General features: G+C 30.4%; 1 long non-coding RNA gene across 1 annotated transcript; it reads right to left on the bottom strand.

Moving 5' to 3' along the window:
- LOC116113254 lies at window positions 1-3,274 on the bottom strand. Its single transcript, XR_004125385.1, has 3 exons — window positions 3,192-3,274; window positions 2,776-2,857; window positions 1-254 (listed from the first exon to the last, which is right to left on the bottom strand). It is a non-coding gene; the product is annotated as an uncharacterized LOC116113254 (long non-coding RNA).
- Between the last annotated feature and the right edge of the window lie 4,636 nt (window positions 3,275-7,910).

Below are 7,910 nucleotides of genomic sequence, written 5' to 3'. Positions count from 1 at the left end.
TTCAAGGAAACTCCGAGACATAAAAGTAATACTAAAACAGTTGTAATGCATACCTCTCAAACATAATTCAACAAAATCTTCGAAGCAGTTGTTACGTCCACCATAACATTAGAACTGCCAAACTCACTAAAAGTATCAGAAAAATCACACAAGATCATCATACTTTGCCTACACAAGTTCACTGACCTAGACCAGAACACATGTCCATTTCCATCTGCTGCTCAAGCACGATAATCTAGTACCAGTCATGTCGCCTGCTAAAGGTAAGCAAAAGAATCATTAATATCTAAAAAATAACACAAAATTTCAGATACACACACATACATAAATTCAATTAGTCAGTCATTACACCAAATACCCTCACCTTAATTTAATTAGATAGGTAATTATCATGGCATTAAAATAACTGGCTCAGAATTTATCACTACTTTTAGTACTGCACCAAAGGCTAGTCTTTAAAACAATGAAACAACTTTGGAAACAAAAGATTTAATGATGGAAAATGAAGTTTGCCGAATGTTCAAGCACAATGAAGATTTTATGGTAACAATTATCCAGCAGAGCAAATTTTGAATATGCTTTCATATATGAAGGAACTAACAAAATCAAAACAGTCAGTAAATGATGTCTCCAATTAGCTGTAAGACTCTTATGCATAAACAGCATTTTTGGTATATCCTTATATAGCCAAAACCTCTAGTCTAGCTACTATATATTAACTCAAAAAATTAACACAAAAATAGAAAATAAATAAATAAATAAGAGGAAAGCCAAACATCATGAAGGATGGTAAGAATCTAACTATGAAGGGAAGCAACCACCGCCGCCGCCAATTGCAAGAGGAGAAGAAGAAGGTGGCGACAACTTCATCGTTCCTCTTTCGCTCCAAGAAGTATCAGATGACTCTTCTGATATTGAGCTTGGGTTAGCTTCAGTTACGTGAAGAGTCTTTCTTTACATTCAGTTTGTCAGATTTTAAGCAGATGTCATTCATTTTGTTTTTAAATTTTCCCTTAGTTTCCTAAGAAAAATATATCTGTTGATGTGATTAAATTTTCTTGTAAATTTAATAGAAATATTACTTATATTATAACTGTTTCTAAACATGAGGAGAACTTTGATCATATATACTTGGGACTTACCTGTTGCTTATGAAATTTATTAGTCACATGATCAAAAGTTTTATTATGAATTTTCATTTATCATGCAATGAGCTGCCGATCTTCTTGTGTGATGCATCAACAAAGAATAATGAGTTAGCCGTGATGTCTGGATCTGGACAAACATAACTTGGATCTTCAGTTTATAAATAGGATTGGTGTGTCCATGTTTTCAACTAGAAATGAACAAAAAAGGGGCTTTAACAGGCCCAACTCAGGTTCGGAGTATTTATTTACCTCCCAATGTTTGGCCCTAGATTATTATGTGAAATATAAGAGGTAGATTTTGTAACTCCAGAATATATAATAAAAATAAACAAATGGGCAGAATGAAAAGTAAGTTATAATAGAGATAAGGGGAGGTTGTTTTTCGTATAGGTGGCGATGGGGGACAAAGACTAGTCCACCTTTGACTTATGCATACATAACGTATCATTTCATTGAACAACCCGTAATCTCGTAAAAACACCGATAAAATGGGAACAAATAAATATTATTTTTAATTAAAAAAAGGGCAAAAATTTCTTTAAAATGTATTATTATATCAACTCTTTAATAAAATTTTATTAGCTTTAAAAGAGAATATTTTTTATCATTTTAATATTATTTTTAATCAATTAACCGTTTATTGAGTCAAAAGATTAATAACTTAGTATTTTAAAATGATAACACCAATACTGTGTATTTTGAAACATTGTCCTAACTTTCCTTCAACGTAGTAAAAAAAATAACTTGCCCACATACATAACCTAATTAGTCGGTGCTCTTTATATGGATTATATTTTTTATATATACATAATTTTAAATATGTCTTTTAATTTGTATATTCCATTTATTTTTATAATCTTTTTTTTTTTTAATTTCAAGGCAGTTTCTTCACTTGTAAAGTATGCCCTCTAATTCTTAAAGCATGAATTTGATCAATGGACTGTTGCATACATGACTCAAAATTGATAATGTATGACTCTAATTTCCTCTTGAGATTGGAAAACGTTGGTGAATTAGAGTCATACATGATATATTTATTGAAGGGACTTAAAATTAAAAGGTATCTACTAACAATTATATAACAATTAAAAAAAAGAAAATAGTTATGCTAATAATTCAAAATATTTGATAAAAATATAATAACAAATCGAAGAGGATAAGATTTGACTTAATGAATAAAAATGGTAATTTGAAATTTGAGTGATAATAGTAAAGATATAAAACACAATGTAGTTTACGAAGTATTACTTATGTATTGATATAATACAATGTTGGCAAGTGAGTTGGCTGCAGTGTTTTCTTTAATTGGTAAAGAGAGGGGGAAGAGAGGAATGAGAAGAAAAAAATCAAAGAAAGAGGGGAAAAAGAGAGTGAAAGACGGAGAAGAAGAAGAAGAGAATTCAGACAAAAAAATGGTTACGTATTTCTCTTTGTAAGGCTAACATTTCTCAAACATAAAATAGCTTTGCTAAAGTGGCCTCCGATGGAAATTTAGCATGCTTAAAATCCCAATAAAAGTCTAAGGAAAACTTTGTCCATTATAAGGCAACATAACCTGACTAGCACAAACAGGACTAACATAACAGCAGTAACACAAAAGAATTTTAAATTGTGAAATTCATCTTACCTGAAGCTCTGCCAGTTTATCGCGGATTTGCATATAACCTAAATGAAGCTTCCCTCCAAAATGATCTGCTAAGCGATGGTCACTGAAGGTAACAAGAAAAATCAATATATTTCACTACATATATCGAAAACTTTCAACAGATAAGACACTTATATGGCACATTTTGCCCATATATTTCTATCTAACAATAGCATGATCACAAGCATATAAAACAGAAAAAATGACGCACATTCTTTAGCTGCAAAAGTTATCCTCGTAAAACTGGGCCCAAAAGCCTGCTGGTGACAAGGAGGTATAATGGTCGGGTCAAAAGCTGAAGCACTTGAAACCCCAAAATACTGATTCTTTGTTGCCCTCAGAAAAGCTAAAAGGAAAAAAAAAAAAGTAGTGATTTGGAAAGACAATCAATATTTTACCTGTCATAAATGCTCCAGAAATTGTCACAAACACGTAGCTTCTGGTCAGCCTGAAACACCGTTGGAGTTGATAATAGTAAGAACTGGAGATAGCGAAATCAAACAATCACATTAACAGCTTTTATAAAGTACCAGGTCGAAGTTAATTATCACGAATGCATATATGCGACATACGAATACAGAATCCTCTCACACCCCAGTTTAGCACGGTTAAATAACTAAGTTCCCACCTTTTATATGGTACTAGAAACTTAAGGGTGTATGGAACTAGAACTAGACTAGGCTAGTTTATTTGGATTCTGTTATACACGGGAAAATAAAGAGCTGACGTGGGAAAGTCACGTCAGGAGTAACCTGCCCCCGTCAGGACAATGTGCGCACGTCAGACCTGCAAATAAACATGGAGCTCACACGCGTCCGTTTCTCTGCAGCAAGTCGTGCGAAGTCAGCTTGGAAAAAGGGAAAACGGGACGTGAAGATAGATGATATCCTGACAATCACACCAACCCGTAGATTTAATGATGATTACACGCTTCAATTTGGTATAAAATGTAGAAAACCTCTCCATTAAGGGGATTCGGCCATTCATTACAGAAAACAACTTTCTCTCTCTTGTAAAAGCAAAAGCATATTACTTTCATTAACTCTTATGTATGTCAGTCCGCTTAGCGACCTGACCCACACTAACATCAATACAAAATCAGTGGACGTAGGACTTGCTACCTTAGCATCCGAACCACTTTAAAAAACCTCTTTTCATTTATTTCACTTGACACATCCATTGTTACGTGCATTAATTCACAAAATAGTGTCACCCACGTGACAATTGGTTGGTGCCGAAAACGAGCATCAACAGATTCGATAGGAATTGAATTATATATAATGTTATCAGTGTTTGGAGCATACCGAACAGGATTATAAATGTTCCAATCACAATTAAACCGTTAAAAAAAATTAATTAAATATCAAAATTTGTTCAAAAAAAGAAAATTAATAAAAATATTTCATTAAATTATTAATTGAAATTAATGATTAAATAATCGTGATATTTTGTAACATCAAGAACTGTATTACATTTAATCTATCTGCTTATAAATTCTCAACTCATTGAAGAACACAGCGAACTAAAAAAAAAGAACATCATATGTTTGACAGAGATCTAAATGGTGATATAAACCAAAAAGGAGAAAATATGGACCAATAGTCTCAAAAGTCAAAAGTAAACTACGATTTTCGAGAGTTAGACTTTCTTAAGTGCTTCAGCCTCTTCCTAAGCTTTTTGTGCCTCATCCACCATTCCTTGCTCAGCTGATCAATGAACAAGAAGAAGATGGGAGGAGGAGGAGGGAGAGAGAAAAGAGAAAGGGAGCAGAAAGGAAAGAAAAATGAGGGTGGGAAGCGGCGAAGAAGATGAATGATGGAGATGAAAGAAAGAGAAAATGGAGTAAAAGATAATAAAGAAATAGAAAAAAATTGGGATATAAAAAGTCAAAATTGTCCCTTAGAGATGAAAGAACATACTATATCAGTTTACGGTTTTCACTTACTTTGGGGCAAGGCGGGTATTTGTCTTCTCTAAACTTTTTGGATCCCAATTATCTTTATAATAAACTCTGAATAGGTGTAAATCGTTCCCCAGATGAATTAAATTTTTTTTTCATAAACAAATAATTACAAATAATATTTTATTTTTTCTTATTTTTTACGGAAAAATTAATTAAAGTAACCAACATTTTCTATTTTGATTATTAATAAATAAATTAATAAAATAACCAATCTTTTTTAATAAATAAATTAATAAAATAACCAATCTTTTTTAATAAATGAATAATTAAATAACCATTATACTTATTTATTTATTTATTATAGGACATAATTAAAAGAGTTGTTAATATTTTATTTCTTATCAATATATATTAAAATAACCTTCCTTTTTTTTTTTTTTTAATAAATAAATAGTAAATAATTAATTCATTTTTTTATTCTATAAAAATATAAAATAGGTTACTTTATTTAAAAAATAAAAATGTTCAAAATTTCAAAACCGATTAAAGCTACATTCCGTCCATCAATCTTCTGGTCTGGGAATGAGAATATGTGAAGGAATAAAATATGATTATATTGCTTGCATGTAACAAAGTTGAAATGAAATAAAATTATACGTGAAGGCTTTCTGTCCATTGATCTTTTGATTTGGGTGGAAACCAAATATCAAATATCGGCGTTTGGATATCATGTTCTTCCATTGTCGAGATTGACATCCATATGCTGGTAGTTGATGGTTTGTTTGTGCCTAGACTGGGAGACCGATGGACGGAAAAGAGCTTTAATCGGTTTTGAAATTTTGAAAATTTTTATTTTTAAATAAAGTGACTTATTTTATATTAAAAAAAGAATTTCGAAATTCTGATAATATTTTAAAAAATTCTATAAAAATAAATAGAATATACAAATTAGAAGACATATTTATATTATTTTCGTTACATAAAATTTATATATATATAATTTTTATTAGAATTTTAACCGAACGGGCCTTTCATTGGGACACGTTCATGGCAGTTTCGCTTGTAGAGTTGCAGTTGCAAAAGCAAATCCATGGACTTTGCAAAGTCTGCTCATGTATAAATAAATTAGTGGACTTTTGCAAAGTCTACTCATGTATAAATAAATTAATAAAATAACCTTTTTTTTTATATAAATGAAAATAAACTAGCCATTCATTTTTTTTAACTGAATAATCATATAACCATTATACTTATTTATTTATTTATTATAGGACATAATTAAAAGAGTTGCTAATATTTCACTTCTTATCAATAAATATTTAAAATAACCTTCCTTTTTTTAATCATAAATAATTAAAACAATAATTTTGTTTTTGTTTTAATAAATAAATAGTAAATAATAAATTCATTTTTATCTTTTATTTTCTATAAATATATAATAAATTCTTTTTTATTCTTATTTTTATAAATAAATAATTAAAACAATTATTTTTTCCTTATTTTCATTTTATATAAATATAGAACGAAATAAGATAATTGATTTGATAGCTCTTTTTTTTTTTTTTTTAATAAATAAAATCAATTGCCTCTAACAATAATATATTTGTAACACTGGCTTATTGTTTCAAGACTCCATCCTTTTAAGTGAATTTAATTCATTTCCAATAATAAGTAATTTGAAGATTTTTTTTCTTCATTATATATTTTGATATTCTAATAAGATTTTTTTCTTTTTTCAAATTCTATTTTCTATAAAAAAATAAAAAAAAAAGCAAGTTACCTTAAGAGTATTTTTAAAATTCATGGAGTTACACAATAAATGCATAAATATCTTAGTTATGTATTGATCTAATACAATGTTGGGCTAATAACCAAAGAGTAAGTCTTTCCAAAACCAACAGATGGACAACTTATTTTGTATCATCATTTAATTCAAAAATAGATATAAAAAAGGCCATCCTCAAGTCATATTTATTCCAATAAGAGCAAACTACCAAGTTCAATGATCAACTAAAATGGTAAATATTATTCGTCACAGCTTCAACTACACACACATACATCAATTCAATTAGTCAGTCATTATACCAAATATCCTGACCTTAATTTAATTAGATAGGTCATTATCATGGCGTTAAAATAACTGGCTCAGAATTTATCACTACTTTTAGTACTGCACTAATGGCTAGTCTTTAAAACAATTAAACAAGTTTGGAAACAAAAGATTTAATGATGGAAAATGAAGTTTGCCGAATGTTCAAGCACAATGAAGATTTTATAGTAACAATTATCCAGTAGAGCAAGTTTTGAATATGCTTTCATATATGAATGAACTGACAAAATCAAAATAGTCAGTAAATGATATTGTGAAGAGGAAACACAACCTCTAACGCTAATTATTAAATATAATAATAACAAGTCTTGGCCTTTTGTTAACTAAACAGTGTGGGATATAAGCACAAACCACTATTTTAAGTGTTTAAGCCAATTTTACAACAAATGATGTCTCCAATCATAAGCAACATTTTTGGTATACCCTTATATAGCCGAAACCTCAAGTCTAGCTATTATATATTAACTCAAAAAATTAACACAAAAATAAAAAAATAAAAAAGTGGAAAGAAGGATGGTAAGAATCTAAATATGGAGGGAAGCAAGCACCTGCGGCAATCATAATCAACGTTCCTTTGACCGTGAGCGTGACCTACTTCTTGAATCATAACTGTGGTGGCGATCCGAATCCCGCTCACGCTCTCGATCATATCCACGGTCTCGTTCATAATACCTATCACAATCTTGGCTACTACGGTCATAATCCCTTCCCCGGTCACGGTTGTCTCCTCAATCACGATCACGACTCACACTCACTTCCCTATCGCGATCTCTACTTCGTTCTTTTGATCTATACAAAAAAGAAAAGCAGCATTTTAAGGACAAGTTAAGGAAATTAAATAATGAAAAAACAATAATAATGCCTTCAGATTACCTTCTATCATCATATCGATCTTTGCGGCTCTTGTTTCTCTCTTCCTGACAAAATAATTGCCCATAAAGTACCACTAAAAACTCCTTATATGAACATGAGACACCACTTAAGGGTAGGAGAAACTAAGTCTCTTATCTTTTATAAGGTAGGAGAAACTTAACGGTGTATGGAACTAGAACTAGACTAGACTAGGCCTGCAATCGAACCGAACATGAGCGAACAGGCCAGTTC

This window comes from Pistacia vera, unplaced genomic scaffold, assembly GCF_008641045.1.
Source record: "Pistacia vera cultivar Batoury unplaced genomic scaffold, PisVer_v2 Contig676, whole genome shotgun sequence".
NCBI classification, from domain to species: domain Eukaryota; kingdom Viridiplantae; phylum Streptophyta; class Magnoliopsida; order Sapindales; family Anacardiaceae; genus Pistacia; species Pistacia vera.
Note: the sequence above shows the minus strand (reverse complement) of the source record. Positions and strands in the feature narration are given on the sequence as shown.